The sequence below is a fragment of the Triticum aestivum genome, chromosome 2D, assembly GCF_018294505.1.
Source record: "Triticum aestivum cultivar Chinese Spring chromosome 2D, IWGSC CS RefSeq v2.1, whole genome shotgun sequence".
In the NCBI taxonomy this organism is placed as follows: Eukaryota; Viridiplantae; Streptophyta; class Magnoliopsida; order Poales; family Poaceae; genus Triticum; species Triticum aestivum.
In genome coordinates, this window is record NC_057799.1 from 256769409 (window position 1) to 256786988 (window position 17580).

Sequence of the window (17580 nt, forward strand, 5' to 3'; positions counted from 1 at the left end):
TCTCCATTCTTCCTCCTCTAGATTTAGTTAACCTATCGAGCATTATCCCTGATGTTTGTTTCCTCTTGCGCCTAGGTGCTAGTCCAACAACGAACATAGGAAGTGTTAGTGTACATCAAACTGTGAGACTACATATAAAGAAGCATGCAACTATAACTTGACTCCAACAACTACCTTCTTGCTGTTGAAGCTCACAAGGTTCATTTGATATTGCCAACTCGTCTTGTGTCAAGAGTGCTTGGGAAGTAGTGTCAGGTGGCAAGGGAGCTTGGGAACGTGCTGCTAGCTCAGTTGACGCACGAGTAAGTCGTGCAGCTGGTAGTACTGTGGTAGGTGTTGCAAGAACTAGGGCTGTCTCTGCTTGTTTGGTGGCAGCTATTTGTTTCTGTCTGGCTTTTTTTGGAACTCATGTAGCATGGGATGCCGTGTTTGTAGAATTTTCTGCTGGACTTTGACCTTCTATTGCACCATCAGTACCAACAGAATCTGCAGGATTCATCCGCTTCTCGTTCCCTGCCATTCTGTGTTTCTTCCTCTTTCTCTGTGCCATGTTAAGTCAAGCCGACAAGAAAAACGAATAACAATTTAGTTCTTCAGAACAAATTGATGCGTGATGCAGACGAACTGAACTTTGATGTTAGCAGCCACATGATAGGAGGATGTAATATGTATGAAAAACAGGACGGAAGAGATAACCAGAACCATGATGTGTAAACTAAGAAGAAGACATTTCACCAAATTAGAAGCAATGCAATGGAAAGTAGACACCATATGAAAGATGCTACAAATATCGCTCTGCCAAGTTAACAGTGTCTCATCATAAATGGCGTTTAAACAAATGTGAAGCAGTACAAGAAATAAATCATATGCAAGATGCAAACAACATCACACTACCATGTTAGAGGTCTCTCGTCATTAGTGCCATTGCATATTCACAGCTTATGATGTGTAAACTAAGGAGAAGGCATTTCAACAAATTAGAAGCAATGAAAGCTAGACACCATATGAAAGATGCAACGAATATCACTCTACCAAGTTAAAACTGTCTCGTCATTAGTGCCATTTCAACAAATCAGTAGTACAAGCTAGAAAAGAATGTGAGATGTAACCTATATCACACTCCGAAGTCAAACGTGTCTTATGATAAGTGATTGTTGTAGGTTACACAACAGTAGTAATTTGATGTAAGAACATGGTGTGATAGACAGATATTGTATGTTCTAGAAACAGGAACACGCGTCTTATTCAAGTATAATGTGTAAAGTAAGCAGATGGAATTCAACAAAATTAGAAGCAATACAAGCTAGACATCACACATAACATGCAACCACATATAACAGTGCCAAGTTAGAGGGAGCACTGGTGATGCTGCACTAGGGGAGACGTGCTCATCATAAACACAGCTTTGTTGAGTGTCTATGCATGTGTTGTCTTGGAAATCATCTTGGGGGTGTGGAGGAGTAGAAACTGTAGAGGCCCTCCATTCGGAAGGAGCACCTTTATCTGCTGCCTTGCTAACTTCCTTCCGCTTTATTGATTTTGAATTGTCAAGTAAAACAGACAAGAAAAAGCAATAAAATTCTCTCTTCAGAACTCATTCATGCATGATACTGACAATCACTACTTTGATGTAAGGCAAACACATGATACCAGGATGGAATATGTACGAAAAACAGGACGGCATGGCATGTTCACAACTGTTTGTGTAAACTAAGCAGAAACCATTCCAACAAATAAGAAGCAATGCAAGCTAGACACCACATGAAAGATGCAACCCATATGACTCTGCCAAGTGAAAAGCGTCCCATCATAAATGGAATTTCAAAAAATTAGAAGCAGCGCATGCTATAAATCATATGAAAGATGCAACTAATATCGCACTGCATATACTAAAGGTGTCTCGTCATGTTGATTGATGCGGGATACAGAAAAAACAATAGTTTTATGTAAGGACATGCTTAATAGATAGATGTACTATGTACTAAATACAGGAAGGCATGTCACATTAACAGGTATAATGTATAAGCTAAGCAGACTAGCACATGCAGTTTAACCAGATTGGAAGAATTACAATCTAGACACCATATGCAACATGCAGCCACATATCACGCTGCCAAGTTAGAGCAAGCACCTGCGATGCTAGTGTAGGGGAAATGCTATAATCAACTACAGAGCTACGTTCATTATCTTCATCTAGCATTTATGTTTCTTGAGAATCATGTCGGGAGGCTGACGCATCATTCTTTAAATGAGGAGTAGTCCCCTTGCCTGCCTGCCTCGTCATAAGTGATTGATGAGGGATACACAAGAACATTAGTTTGATGTAAGAACATGGTTAATACACAGATGTACTAGTATGTACCAAAAACAGAAAGGTATGTCATATTCAAAGGTATAATGTGTAAGCTAAGCAGATGCAATTTAACCAAATTGGAAGCAATACAAGCTAGACATCCGGCTGGAGTGGTGAGCATGATCATCTAGGACCTGAGAGCCTGGTGGGAGGCGGGCTGCTTCGCCACCATCGCAGCTTTTTAGTTGGCTTCCAGGTGATGCCTATCTTTGCTGGGCTTGTCACTGGCTCGGCCAGTGCCCTGACTAGCTATTTGTCTTCTGGTGCTCACGGGATGGTGGTTCATGTTAAAAAAATATCTTTCCTTATCTTACCGACTTCGGCCTTTCGAATACAAGCTCGACACCATATGGAACATGCAACCACATATGACACCGCGAAGTTAAAGCAAGCACCTAGGATGGTTGTTCATTGCGAGCGAGGTCATCAACTCCAGAGCTACGTTTACCGTCTCCATCTGCTGACACTGCACCTTTTATAGCGCTGTAACGTGTCTTGCCTACCCGCATACGAAGCTGGAGCGACTTCTCTCTTTTATTTTTGGCTTCTCTCATGGCAGCAGAGTCTGAAATACCCTTCCATAAAAACACAATAGTGAGAGTAAGGGTGAAGTGTGTGCAGAACTAGTGCACTCTAAAAGTAGCAGATAGCAGGTGGCTGAAAAATAAATGACAGGAGACATATGATAGCTCTACAACATTGCATGGCAAACAAAATTAGATTCTACTCCGTATGATTTTGTAATATATGAGCACAGGAAATGCAGGTACTCCTCCAGCACACCACCACATGTCGTCATATCTAAGATAACAGTCGACTGAAAATAAATAGGTCAGTCAATATTTTAATGAACCGTCCGATCTATAAGGAACGGGCAGATGGCCTTCGTCTACCTCCCGCCAGTCACTGTTGACGATCTTTCTCGAACCGCCAGCGACCACCGGCCCAAACCCTGCCTCCGCCGCCCTGCCCTCCCATCGACCTCACACCACCGCCGTGCTTGGCAGCACCCCCAGGCCATCCCTTTAATCCCGGCCGACCTCCAGATCGGGCGCAAGTAGCTCTAGGCCGCACACGCCCCTAAGATAAACACCAAGGCGCTGCTTCCCCGGCGTAATAGGCATATTAGCGCCTGTTACGCCGGGGAATGCTTCCGTTAATTGGGAATCACCTGGCCAGAAATTGAAATTCAGGGGGGCGATGGACCTCTAGCTAAGATGAAATAGTATATGAGGAGAAACCTTGTGCATCGCGAGTTACTAGGAACATCTAGTATCCAGAAGAAGCGGTCAACTAGTGTCTTCTGTGGGATGAATACCATGCAAGCAGAGACGTAAGATTTGCACGAATAAGGGAAGAGGAGTACCTTTTTCGGTTGCCGGTGTGGTCACCTCCACATGTCGCGCCGATCTTCTTCTTTTTACCGGGGAAACCGATGTTCGGGAGGGTGCAGGCTTGGACGAACCCATGGCCAAATTGTTGACTGTGTTGCCGTGGCCGTATGTTGGCGGAGGGGAAGAAGATCCGAGGCGGCGAAGGATGGCGTAGCAGGAACAGCTCCGGTGGGGTGGAGGGTGGTGTGACAGCCTGGTTTTTGCCCTTTCTTATTTGCTTGAAATTTCATTTGAAAGTTTTTGAAACTTGGAGTTTCTGAATCTTTTCATTTGGACTTAAACACTTGGGCATCCTTGGCTTTCACCCAAGTGTTCACTTCTCTCCCAAACCATCACTTCACTTCTGATCCACCACAAAATAACCTTTGGAATATTTTTCTTAAATGAAAAATATTCATGTTCTCTCAAAAACCCTAAGCCAGATCTGTTTGCTTCAATGCAACCCTAATTTTTATGGCTCAGAAAATTCTAAGATAATTCACAAATATTCTAGGGACCCTAGGGCACCTCCCTGAGCAAAAATATTTCATCACTTTTTGGAATATTTTTGCTACAGAAAATCTTTTCAGTTCTGGACAGAAATGCTGGTTTCTACAGCAACTACCATTTTACTTGCTCCATTTGACCTGAACTTTCTTGTGCATCTTTACCTTAGTAACTTATAACTAGCCTCCAAAGCATAGCCCCAAACTCCCAGCCATTTGACCACAGTAACATCACAAAGTTACTGACCAGAAACTTACCTGGCTTGTAAAATCTTCTCTACTGCACCTGGATCCAAACCAAACCGTGGTAAACTTCAAAACTACCACGAACAACATGCCAGACATGATTTTTGGACGAAGGCTGGCCTGAGGAGAGAGTTCGCGCGGTGACCACGCGTGTCCACGATGCCAGGCATGCGTGTCGACGCGCTCTGGGTGACGCCGAGCGCTCTATTCGAGCGTGCTCGCTTCCCCCGCCTGCCCAACCATGCCAAACCCCGCCACCATCATCGTCTCGACGTACTTAACTCCTCCCTGGCACTCGCCGACGCCGGAGCTCACCGCAGCGAGCACGGGCAAGGTCCGGCCAGCCCAACAGTGCGGAGCGCGCTGTGCTCGTCGCCATCCCCTTGATCAAGTGCTCGTCTCCGCTCGCCCACAGTGGTCGCGTGACCTCCGTCGCCTTCTCCCCCTCTCACTGACGCCGCTCGTCGCCGGGCACCGTGGACAGGTGTCCACCAGTGGAGCCCGAAGCACAGCCGCTCGCCTGTAAATAGAGCCACCGCCAGCCTCCTCGAGCACCATCTAGCACTCACACACACCCCACGATCGAGTAGGAAGCCGTAGCCCGGCCGGGCAGGCCTCGGGCCACCGTCCCCGAGCTCGAGCTCGCCGGCGATCCCCTCTGGTCGCCGCGGTAGCTCCAGCCCCTACCAGGCCTGGGCGACCCCTCCAAGGCCTCCGCCTCTCTCCGGTGAGGCCATCTCGCCCGCTTGGAGCCTCTAGAGTGACCTCTGCTCGCCGTCTTCCTCAACTCCGGCGACCTCCACGTTCTGCCTCCGCTTGCGAGCTAGTTTCCGATGCCGTCCGACCACCCCTAGCCACGCTACGGGTACGGGCAGGTGCACCATCGTCCCGTCTCTCAATCCCTCCCTCTCGTTTGGGCCAAGGAGCCCTCGTTGCCGGCGAGAGCTCCGGCGAAGCCGCGGCCCTCTCTGTTTCTCTCTCCCTCTTCCCCCACCTGACTAGAGGGGCCCGCTAGTCAGCCACTCAGTACACGCGCGAAGCGGTACGAGTGGTGGCGCCCCTGGGCTTTACGCCCTCGACGTCACCCCCCAGCTGTTTCTTTTTATTCAAATTCATTTATATTCCAGAGAGCTTCAAACAATTTTAACTTTTTAACCATAAGTCCAAATGAGATGATTCTTTTTGCATTATGTTCTTTGAAAGGAAATCTAACATCTCACCAAAGATGAGATTTTTTTTAGCTGTTTAGAATTTCTGGTGAATTTCAGAAGTGTTCTTGATATTCTCTTTTTGTATTTAAAATTATTTTCAGAAGGTGAGGCTTGTCTTGAGGATCACCAGGAGGCTTGTGAACCTCATCTGCACTAAGGCAAGCCACAACAACATTTTTATGATGCCATTTCAATATTTGCGATTTTCTCACTTAAATGAAATGATTAACCCATGCATTTAAATAATTATTGAATTATTTGTATTCTGTTAAGTATTGGTCAGTTGTTATGATTGATTTACAGAATAGTTGAAACTAGTTTAAGTGGGTAAAGCAAGTTAAAATATATTTGAGGTGATGTTAGAAATAATTTTGTTACGCATGTTAGTAATTATTTAAAGCTTTGTGTTTGCATTCTTAAATTGACAAAAATTTGTTTGAAAATATTCTATTAAATACTTGCTTAATCATATTACTTGTCTTACAGAATGTTTGAACCCAACTTAGTGATAAAGAAATTAAGAGTTGTTCATAATGATATCTTTTGGTCAAGCATATGAAAAATTTATCCGAGTTACTTTCTAGCGTAGGAAATTAATAAAACTTGTTGCAAAAGATTTTGGTTAAGTTGTGAGCCATTTTGAGCAAGTAGAGTAATATGAGTTGTTGACGTTTATTCTTGGTGTGCATATGGATGACGTCGGTCATTTTAATCAATATGTGATGCATGTGTTGTTTTGCATTTCATGGCATGCTATGACACCGGTCATTTTTAGTTAAAAGTTAATCCTGAATATAACTCAACTTGAATATACCGTTGACTGGGTCATGGTGCCGCTGAATCAAGTTTCTTTCCAGTGCAACCACATTTGCCTTGTGGAAAGGCCTTGATTCGGTCCATTGACACGGCCTCTGGTCGGTGCCTCCATCTAGGGAAGATTATGTCGAGTTTGCCCTGGCCCGGTAAGCACACATAATCTTGTGTGCTTATTGATGAGATTATGGTACCGAGTCCCCGAGTGGGAGTGTTTTGACCACGACGGTGGTCGGGGTGTCTTTGGTAGACACGGGGCCACCCAGGACCAGCCCGTTGGGGATTTGGGTCGGAGTGGCCGGGAGAGTGTTGTGGCAATGGAGGGGTTTTGTCGGAATGCCGTTGGTCCACCCGAATGGGTATGCGAGGCCATGGGTTCTGTGGTGTGGGTACAGTGTACTACCTCTGTAGAGTGTATAATCTATCGATAGCCGAGTCCACGGTCACGGACAGCTCGTACTAGGTCCCACCATGAGTCAACGTTTAATAAAATTTGCACACTAAGCTATGAACTTTGCATTGTCAATGGATGGCAGAAAGGCCATCGAGGTATTTGGGACCAAATGATGGTCGTGGTTGTGATCGCCGTAAGGATCACGAGTTGTTCTTGAGAAAGACCACTATGGTGGTGTGTTTGTGGTGCAGAGATGATCACAGTTGGTAAGCTGTCCTGAGGGACGTTCGGGCTTGATCACAGCATGTTGACATATAATGTTGCATTATTAATAATTGGTTAAATATCATGATATTGTTTGTCATTATGATTATGCTTGTTGTGAGCTTGCAAGTACATTCAATGTACTGACCTGGCGTGTCATGGCAGATTTCAGGAAAGTCTCGTTGGAAAGGAGCGCTGTTCGAGTCTAGATCGTGTCCACATCAGTGTCCCTGTGATATGGAGCTTCCGCTACGATGTTATTCCGCTGCCACGTAGTTGTTCGAGTCGAGGCCCCTTTATGTTCACTAAATAATGTACATATTGTTCCACCGCACCGAGTGTGCCGCTTGGCCTTGACCACTGTTGTAATATGAACTCTGTTCCGCTAGCATCAATAAAGCGGTTGTTTTCTGTACCAATATGTTGTGTGTTGCCAGAAGACATGATCTCTGGGCTGGCAATGCAGGGTAAACCGGTCGCTCTGAGCCGGGGTGCCACAACGGTTGGTATCAGAGCCGCGCTGACTGTATGACACGCTAGACTACGACATGTTAACTGGATGCTAGACACGAGTAAATGTGAGTGTCGGTAGCAGTTATAGCTGGTTGTTGCATTGTAGTCATTTGATTATTATTTTTATGCTAACCTGTTAATGGTTGGGAGTGTAGATGGCTCCGGTGCCGTATCCGTGCCAGTTGCAGTTGATGTCGTACACGTCACCACACCTTCTCCGCAACGTGTGGCATCGGCTGTACCCTCACGGAGACGAACGAGTCTACCATGTGTACCGGGAGCGTCTAGCAGACTCAGTGTATGAGTATCACGCAGTGGTTACTCTGCGCACCAGTTCCGATTCCGGCTCTTACACTCGCACTTCTCGGAGCGGTTACGCCTCCACCGCTTCTCAGGCTATCCAGTTTGCCGCATTTGAGGTCCTTGTCGAGCTTCATTATACCAAGGTTCAAATGAAACATCACCCAGGATTCTATTACTACCCATCTCTGCATGACAACGGTTGTGTCCGTTTTCCTCTCGTTAACCAGGAGTCTGATAGTGTTGCTAGCCATCTTGCTCGCTATATCACTGCTAGCTATCTGATGATCCATGAGCTGGCTCGAGAGCTGACTTGTGCCCGTACTGCTTTAGCCGCTACCTTGGTCACTACTAGATCACCACTACTCCATCCTCACTGGGATTTACCCCTTATGTGCCAGTTAGCTCTAGCTCCCCTATTTCGCAGGTTACTCCCCCGAGTAGCACAGGCGTTCCGGCCGTGAACCCTCTCAGTACTCCTGCCGAGTGGGCCTCACTTCCTTCTACTCCTGCAGCCTCGATGCTTCATCCTACCCCTGCCCCTGAGGGAGAGCCCTCGAGGCAGCGTTGTCCTGTTACCTTTAACCCGGAGGTTTCTGTTAACCACGTCAGTTCGGGATCTGAGACCGCTTTAGGGGAGGACACCGCAGCACCAGCAGAGCAGTAATGTCTTTGAGTATTTGCGGTCCTCTAGATGGTGTACGGATGTAGTTGTACGAGTCATGATGCTTCATGTATGAGAGTAGTGGAACCAGTCAGGTTGTTAAATTTTCATGTATGAGTCTATGTATAATTATGATGGGACTTTAATCTCCGTATTCTCTTCGCTCTTTTGTCTTTTTTGATAATTGTTGCTGGCTTTTCCCCAATTTTATTCTTGGATGTCTCTCACCTCGATTTCGTTGCCTTGGGAAAAATACTCAATAGGATGACGTGGGGAGGCGGCAGTAGCAACGTTCGTGAGGGAACTCCTGTTCGTCGTTCCGCACGACAGGCAGGATATTCTCCCGAGCCGTACGTTCAGCCACCACCTCCTCCGCCTGATCCTCCCTCCACCGAGCAAGTTCTCCGTATGTTTGAAGAAAAAAGGAACAATGATCTGATTGAAATATTGAGAAGTGTGCAAGCTATAGTTGGACAAAATGGAAATCAGAATGGTCATCACTCAAAGCTGTCCTATTTTCAGAGGACCAATCCACCCAATTTCAGTCAGGTTGTTGACCCATTGGATGCAGACGATTGGTTGCGCACCATGGAGAAAAAGCTTGAGATTGCTCGTACTGAAGGAAATGATAAAGTCCCATTTGCAACCCATTACCTTGAAGGCGCAACCGCCATATTGTGGGAAAATACAAAAGCCATGTGGCCGATTGATGAGGAAGTCACCTGGGAAAAATTCAAGGATAAGTTCCGCAAATATCACATCCCTACTGGAGTTATGAAGGCCAAGCAGCATGAATTTCTCGCGCTTGTCCAAGGAAATCAATCTGTGGCTGAGTATCTGCAAAAATTCAATCATCTGGCCCGTTACTCTCTGTATGACGTAGCCACCGAAGAAAGGAAGATGGACAGATTTCTTGGAGGTTTAAATCCGTAACTTCGGTGTGCTCTCAGTATGTTTGATTTCACGGATTTCCAAACTCTGGTAGACAAGGCATTCATTGCTAAATGGGAACACAAGCTTATATCAGATAATAGGCCTGTTAACGACAACAAGCGCAAGTTTGAGCCAAAGAAGGATGGGCAACCTATGCAAAAGGCTCGTACCTGGCAGCAGACTCAGGTGGAATACCGACCAAGTTGGCAGCAGAATGTTAACAAGACCACCACTCCAGTCAAGAATGTTGGGGCCAATCCAATGCGTGAGGAGCGGCAGCGCAATAATTCTTGTTTTCACTTGCGGGCAGCCCGGACATTATGCCAAACAGTGCCCCAAGAACCACAAGGTGAATGCGCTGAGCAGGCCACAAGTCAACTTTATGCAGTGAGGGCCAACCCAGCAAAACTTCACTGGGCACGTGAATCATATCTCCGCCGATGAATCCCAAGAGAAGCCAGAAGTCGTCATTGGTATGTTTTCTGTTAATGACATACCTGCAGTAATTTTATTTGACTCTGGGCTTCCCATTCTTTTATTTCTCGGAGTTTTGCCGCCCAAAACAATTTTCGTTGCACAATTTTGGGCAAAAATATGCTGGTACAAACCCCGGGATCTATAACCAAGAGCAATCTAGTCTGCCGTGATCTGGAGATCAATATCAACGGGGTCCACTTTCCAACATCTCTGATAATCATTGAGTCTGAACAGTTGGATATTATTGGGAATGAATTGGCTGACCAAATATCAAGTTTGTATAAACTGCGCAACCCGAGAAGTCAATTTAACCAGTCTGAATGGGCAGCTCACCAAATTCTATGCTCGCAAGCATATACCCAAGCCAGAACTAGTGTGCACTGCTGTGGTCGAATTGGAATTTATTCCTGTGGTCAGTGAGTACCCTGATGTGTTTCGAAAAGAACTGCCAGGCATGCCACCAGATCGGGAACTAGAATTTGCCATAGATCTTGTGCCCAGAACCACACCATTATACAAGAAGTATTACCGGATGCCCTTATCAAAATTAGTGGAACTAAAGAAACAGCTTGACGAATTACTCCGGAAAGGTTATATTCGTCCCAGCTCTTCACCGTGGGGGTCACCTGCAATCTTCGTGGGTAAAAAGGATGGCAGTCTCCGTATGTGCATAGATTATCGCCAGCTGAATGAGGTCACCATCAAAAATAAATACCCACTGCCAAGGATTGATGATCTATTCGATCAGCTCAGTGGGGCTAAAGTATTCTCAAAAATCGATTTACGGACCGGGTATCATCAGCTCAAGATTAAAAGAGAAGATATTCCTAAGACCGCATTCACTACACGATACGGTCTTTACGAATATACTTTTATGTCCTTTGGTCTCACCAATGCCCCTGCCTTCTTCATGCATATGATGAACAAGGTGTTCATGGACTTCCTCGACAAATTTGTGGTAGTCTTTATCGACGACATCCTCATTTACCCCAAGAGTGAAGAAGAGCATAAGGATCACCTCCGGACAGTGCTACAACGGCTCCGCAACCAACAGCTATACGCCAAGTTCAGTAAGTGCGAATTTTGGCTCAAGCAAGTTGGGTTTCTCGGGCATGTACTATCCGCCGAAGGCATAGCCGTGGACCCGAGCAAAGTAAAGGATGTGCTCGATTGGGTACCGCCCACGACTGTAACACAGATCCGGAGTTTCCTTGGATTAGCTGGATACTATCGTCGTTTCATTGAAGGGTTTTCCAAAATTGCTAAACCTATGACGGAACTGCTCAAAAAGGATACAAAGTTTGAGTGGACCAAGGACTGTGAGAAGAGTTTTTATGAGCTAAAGATGCGTCTGACAACCGCACCCGTATTGACTCTTCCTGACATTTATCGCAGCTTCGACGTGTACTGCGATGCCTCCAGACAAGGTATTGGTTGTGTATTGATGCAAGACGGCAAGGTAGTAGCCTATGCATCACGACAACTACGACCACATGAGGGAAATTATCCTACTCATGATTTGGAATTGGCTGCAGTGGTTCATGCATTAAAAATTTGGAGACACTATCTCAATGGAAAAAGGTGCCAAATTTTTACCGACCACAAAAGCCTCAAGTACATCTTCACTCAGCCAGATTTAAATCTCTGTCAGCGAAGATGGTTAGAGTTGGTCAAGGATTATGACCTTGGAATAAATTACCATCCAGGCAAGGCCAACGTCATTGCCGATGCGCTCAGTCGAAAGCCCGTCAGCTTAAATGTCATGTTAAAAGCATTGCCTAGCGAACTTCAGGAGGAGATCGCTCAGCTCAACTTGGTCACCATGGATGCTGGCCTCACTAATATTTTGGAAGTTAACCCCACACTTGAGATGGAAATCCGCAAGGCCCAGCCAGATGATGCCAAGCTACAAAAACATGCAAGGCAGCCCCCAGATTTCTTCAAGGACAACTTCGGTACCCTCCGATTCCGTGGACGAATTTGTGTACCAAATCAACCGGACTTGAAGAGGAAAACCTTGTTAGAAGCACACGAATCCTCGTATTCCATTCATCCGGGAAGTACGAAAATGTATGAAGACCTTAAACAAATATTCTGGTGGAATGGGATGAAGAAATACATTGCCTATTTTGTAGCCTGTTGCGACATATGCAACAAGGTGAAAGCAGAGCATCAGAAGCCAGCCGGACTTCTCCAACCACTGCCAGTTTCACAATGGAAATGGGATGATGTTTGCATGGACTTCATCACCGGATTGCCTAGGACTCAGCGAGGCAAAGACGCAATCTGGGTTATAGTGGACACCCTAACCAAGGTTCCTCATTTCATCCCAGTCAGCACCAGATACAGAGCAAATGAACTGGCGCAACTGTATGTATCCAGAATCGTCAGTCTGCATGGGGTACCCCGGACTATCACTTCCGACCGAGGTCCTTTGTTTACCTCCGCTTTCTGGTCCCGCCTCCATCAAGCCTTGGGGACAGCACTAAAATATAGTATTGCTTATCACCCCCAGACGGATGGTCAGAGAGAGCGAGTAAATCAAATACTCGAAGATATGTTGCGAGCCTGTGTGCTAGCCAACGGGGCGAACTGGGAAGATTGCTTGCCATACGCCGAGTTCTCGTATAACAACAGTTTCCAGACCAGTCTAAAGATGTCACCCTATGAAGCTCTATATGGTCGTATGTGCCGCACTCCTCTAAATTGGTCTCAAGCTGGAGATAGCCATATCTTCGGAACCGATCTCATGATGGAAGCCGAGAAACAAGTCAGGGAAATCAGAGACCGACTGCAATTGGCCAAATCCCGTCAGAAGAGTTATTATGATGCAAAGTACCGGCAGGTCAGTTTTGAACCCGGAGAACATGTGTACCTCCGAGTCACTCCTATGAAAGGAGTTAAGCGATTTCAGACTCGTGGAAAGCTGGCACCCAGATTCATTGGTCCATTCTCAATTATGTCTCGAGTGGGTACGGTTGCATACCAACTGGAACTACCCCCGGAGTTGTCAGAAATACACAATGTGTTCCATGTTTCGCAATTGAGACGATGCATATCCCCGCCTGAGAAAAGGACTGCAATGGCTAAGATAGAATTGGCAAAGGATTTAACTTATGAAGAAAGACCGTCCAAAATTTTGGATCAAGTGGAAAGGGTCACTCGCAGCAAAGTCAGAAAATCTTTCAAGGTTCAGTGGGAGCATCACACCGAGTCAGAAGCAACATGGGAGCAGGAAGAGTTCCTTAAGAGTCAGTATCCAGAGTGGTTTTCCCAAGCAACCGAAACTCGAGGACGAGATTCATTCTAAGTGGGGGAGGTTTGTGACAGCCTGGTTTTTGCCCTTTATTATTTGCTTGAAATTTCATTTGAAAGTTTTTGAAACTTGGAGTTTCTGAATCTTTTCATTTGGACTTAAACACTTGGGCATCCTTGGCTTTCACCCAAGTGTTCACTTCTCTCCCAAACCATCACTTCACTTCTGATCCACCACAAAATAACCTTTGGAATTTTTTCTTAAATGAAAAATATTCATTTTCTCTCAAAAACCCTAAGCCAGATCTGTTTGCTTCAAGGCAACCCTAATTTTTATGGCTCAGAAAATTCTAAGATAATTCACAAATATTCTAGGGACCCTAGGGCACCTCCCTGAGCAAAAATATTTCGTCACTTTTTGGAATATTTTTGCTATAGAAAATCTTTTCTGTTCTGGACAGAAATGGTGGTTTCTACAGCAAATAATATTTTACTTGCTCCATTTGACCTAAACTTTCTTGTGCATCTTTACCTTACTAACTTATAACTAGCCTCCAAAGCACAGCCCCAAACTCCCAGCCATTTGACCACAGTAACATCACAAAGTTACTGACCAGAAACTTACCTAGCTTGTAAAATCTTCTCTACTGCACCTGGATCCAAACCAACCGTGGTAAACTTCAAAACTACCACGAACAACATGCCAGACATGATTTTTGGACGAAGGCTGGCCTGAGGAGAGAGTTCGCGCGGTGACCACGCGTGTCCACGATGCCAGGCATGTGTGTCGACGCGCTCTGGGTGACGCCGAGCGCTCTGTTCGAGCGTGCTCGCTTCCCCCGCCTGCCCAACCATGCCAAACACCGCCACCATCATCGTCTCGACGTCCTTAACTCCTCCCTGGCACTCGCCGACTCCGGAGCTCGCTGCAGCGAGCACGGGCAAGGTCCGGCCAGCCCAACAGTGCGGAGCGCCCTGTGCTCGTCGCCATCCCCTTGATCCAGTCCTCGTCTCCGCTCGCCCACAGTGGCCGCGTGACCTCCGTCGCCTTCTCCCCCTCTCACTGATGCCGCTCGTCGCCGGGCGCCGTGGACAGGTGTCCACCGGCGGAGCCCGAAGCACCCTTGCCGCTTGCCTAGTATCTTTGGACCCAACTTTATTAGTTTGCCACGCTACGGATACAGGCAGGTGCGCCATCGTCCCCTCTCTCAATCCCTCCCTCTCGTTTGGGCCAAGGAGCCCTCGTCACCGGTGAGAGCTCCGGCGAAGCCGCGGCCCTCTCTGTTTCTCTCTCCCTCTTCCCCCACCTGACTAGCGGGGCCCGCTAGTCAGCCACTCAGTACAAGCGCGAAGCGGTACGAGTGGTGGCGCTCCTGGGCTTTACACCTTCGACGTCACCCCCTAGCTGTTTCTTTTTATTCAAATTCATTTATATTCCAGAGAGCTTCAATCAATTTTAACTTTTTAACCATAAGTCCAAATGAGATGATTCTTTTTGCATTGTGTTCTTTGAAAAGAAATCTAACAGCTCACCAAAGATGAGGTTTTTCTGAGCTGTTTAGAATTTCTGGTGAATTCAGAAGTGTTCTTGATATTCTTTTTTGTGTTTAAAATTATTTTAAGAAGGTGAGGCTTGTCTTGAGGATTACCAGGAGGCTTGTGAACCTCATCTGCACTAAGGCAAGCCACAACAATATTTTTATGATGCCATTTCAATATTTGTGATTTTCTCACTTAAATGAAATGATTAACCCATGCATTTAAATAATTATTTGTATTCTGTTAAGTATTGGTCAGTTGTTATGCTTGATTTACAGAATAGTTGAAACTAGTTTAAGTGGGTAAAGCAAGTTAAAATTTATTTGAGGTGATGTTAGAAATAATTTTGTTATGCATCTTAGTAATTATTTAAAGCTTTGTGTTTGCATTCTTAAATTGATAAAAATTTGTTAGAAAATATTCTGTTAAATACTTGGTTAATCATATTACTTGTCTTACAGAATGTTTGAACCCAACTTAGTGATAAAGAAATTAAGAGTTGTTGATAATGATATCTTTTGGTCAAGCATATGAAAAATTTATCGCACTTACTTTCTTGCGTAGGAAATTAATAAAATTGTTGCAAAATTTTTTGTTTAGGTCAAGCATATGAAGAATTTATCGGAGTTACTTTCTTGCATAGGAAATTAATAAAACTTGTTGCAAAATATTTTGGTTAAGTTGTTGACGTTTATACTTGGTGTGCATATGGATGATGTCGGTCATTTTTATCAATATGTGATGCATGTGTTGTTTTGCATTTCATGGCATGGTGCCGCTGAATATAACTCAACTTGAATATACCGTTGACTGGGTCATGGTGCCGCTGAATCGAGTTTCTTTCCAGTGCAACCACATTTGCCTTGTGGGAAGGCCCTGATTCGGTCCATTGACACGGCCTATGGTCGGTGCCTCCATCTAGGGAAGATTATGTCGTGTTTGCCCTGGCCCGGTAAGCACACATAATCTTGTGTGCTCGTTGATGAGATTATGGTAACGAGTCCCCGAGTGGGAGTGTTTTGACCACGACGGTGGTTGGGGTGTCTTTGGTAGACACGGGGCCACCTAGGACCAGCCCGTTGGGGATTTGGGTCGGAGTGGCCGGGAGAGTGCTGTGTCAATGGAGGGGTTTTGTCGGAATGCCGTTGGTCCACCCAAATGGGAATGCGAGGCCATGGGTTCCTTGTTGTGGGTACAGTGTGCTACCTCTGCAGAGTGTATAATCTATCGATAGCCGAGTCCACGGTCACGGACACCTCGTACTAGGTCCCACCATGAGTCAACGTTTAATAAAAATTGCACACTAAGCTATGAACTTTGCATTGTCAATGGATGGCAGAAAGGCCATCAAGGTATTTGGGACCAAATGATGGTCGTGGTTGTGATCGCCGTAAGGATCACGAGTTGTTCTTGAGAAAGACCACTATGGTGGTGTGTTTGTGGTCCAGAGATGATCACAGTTGGTAAGCTGTCCTGAGGGACGTTCGGGCTTGATCACAGCATGTTGACATATAATGTTGCATTATTAATAATTGGTTAAATATCATGATATTGTTTCTCATTATGATTATGCTTGTTGTGAGCTTGCAAGTACATTCAATGTACTGACCTGGCGTGTCATGCCAGATTTCAGGGAAGTCTCGTTGGAAAGGAGCGCTGTTCGAGTCTAGATCATGTCCACATTAGTGTCCCTGTGATATGGAGCTTCCGCTACGACGTTATTCCGCTGCCACGTAGTTGTTCGAGTCGAGGCCCCTTTATGTTCACTAAATAATGTACATATTGTTCCGCCGCACCGAGTGTGCCGCTTGGCCTTGACCACTGTTGTAATATGAACTCTGTTCTGCTAGCATCAATAAAGTGGTTGTTTTCTGTACCAATATGTTGTGTGTTGCCAGAAGACATGATCTCTGGGCTGGCAATGCAGGGTAAACCGGTCGCTCTGAGCCAGGGTGCCACAGGTGGCGAAGTTGGAGCGGCAGCGGTGAGGCGCAGGACGATGTGGTTGAACTGGCTCGGGTACGGACGGTTTGGCCTCTGCTTCAACTACTAGCCGTGGAGGGCGTTGCGGTTGATGTTGCAGTGGACGACGACGTCGGGGTATCGGCTGCAGCGTGATGGAGGAGGGCGGCGGTTGATGGGTGGGATGGGGTGGCGGACGGAGGACGCCGGGGTTTTGCGGCTGGTGGAGAGGTAGTTTTGGCACCCACGGAGTACGAATGGGGAATTGGACGGGTGGGGGGAACCATGTTTCGGTCTGGGACGCGCTTGTTTTTGGCTTTTTTGAACAGAAGACGGGACGCGCTTGTTTGAAATTTGGGGAAAGTACAAACTTTGCCCCCTCTTAAATTTCGGACCTACTGCGAGTCGGGGGTAGGATGGTAATCCCAGGTGTCCCAAATAGTGGGCGGGAGCGATTTCGGCTGCGCGCATGTGTGCTTAGGCGGCCATTGTGTATGAATGTTTTTCGGATGCGGTTGCGTGGCGCCTAGATGAAGCTACAAACCTACCCCGGTTTAGACCTTTGGACGTCGGGCCGGTAGGTTTCACGGGTCGGAGGTATTAGAAAAGTAATTTCCTTGTACTACCAAACATTGGTCTCATGCGGTTTCGGGCGATTAGAGGCTCTTTTGGTGCTTCGTTCCAAATTTTGAAACACAACCATTCACGTTTAGAGTACTCTTGAACTATGAGGATTGACCTAAATAGACAACATTATATTTGACCTTGTATGTTTGA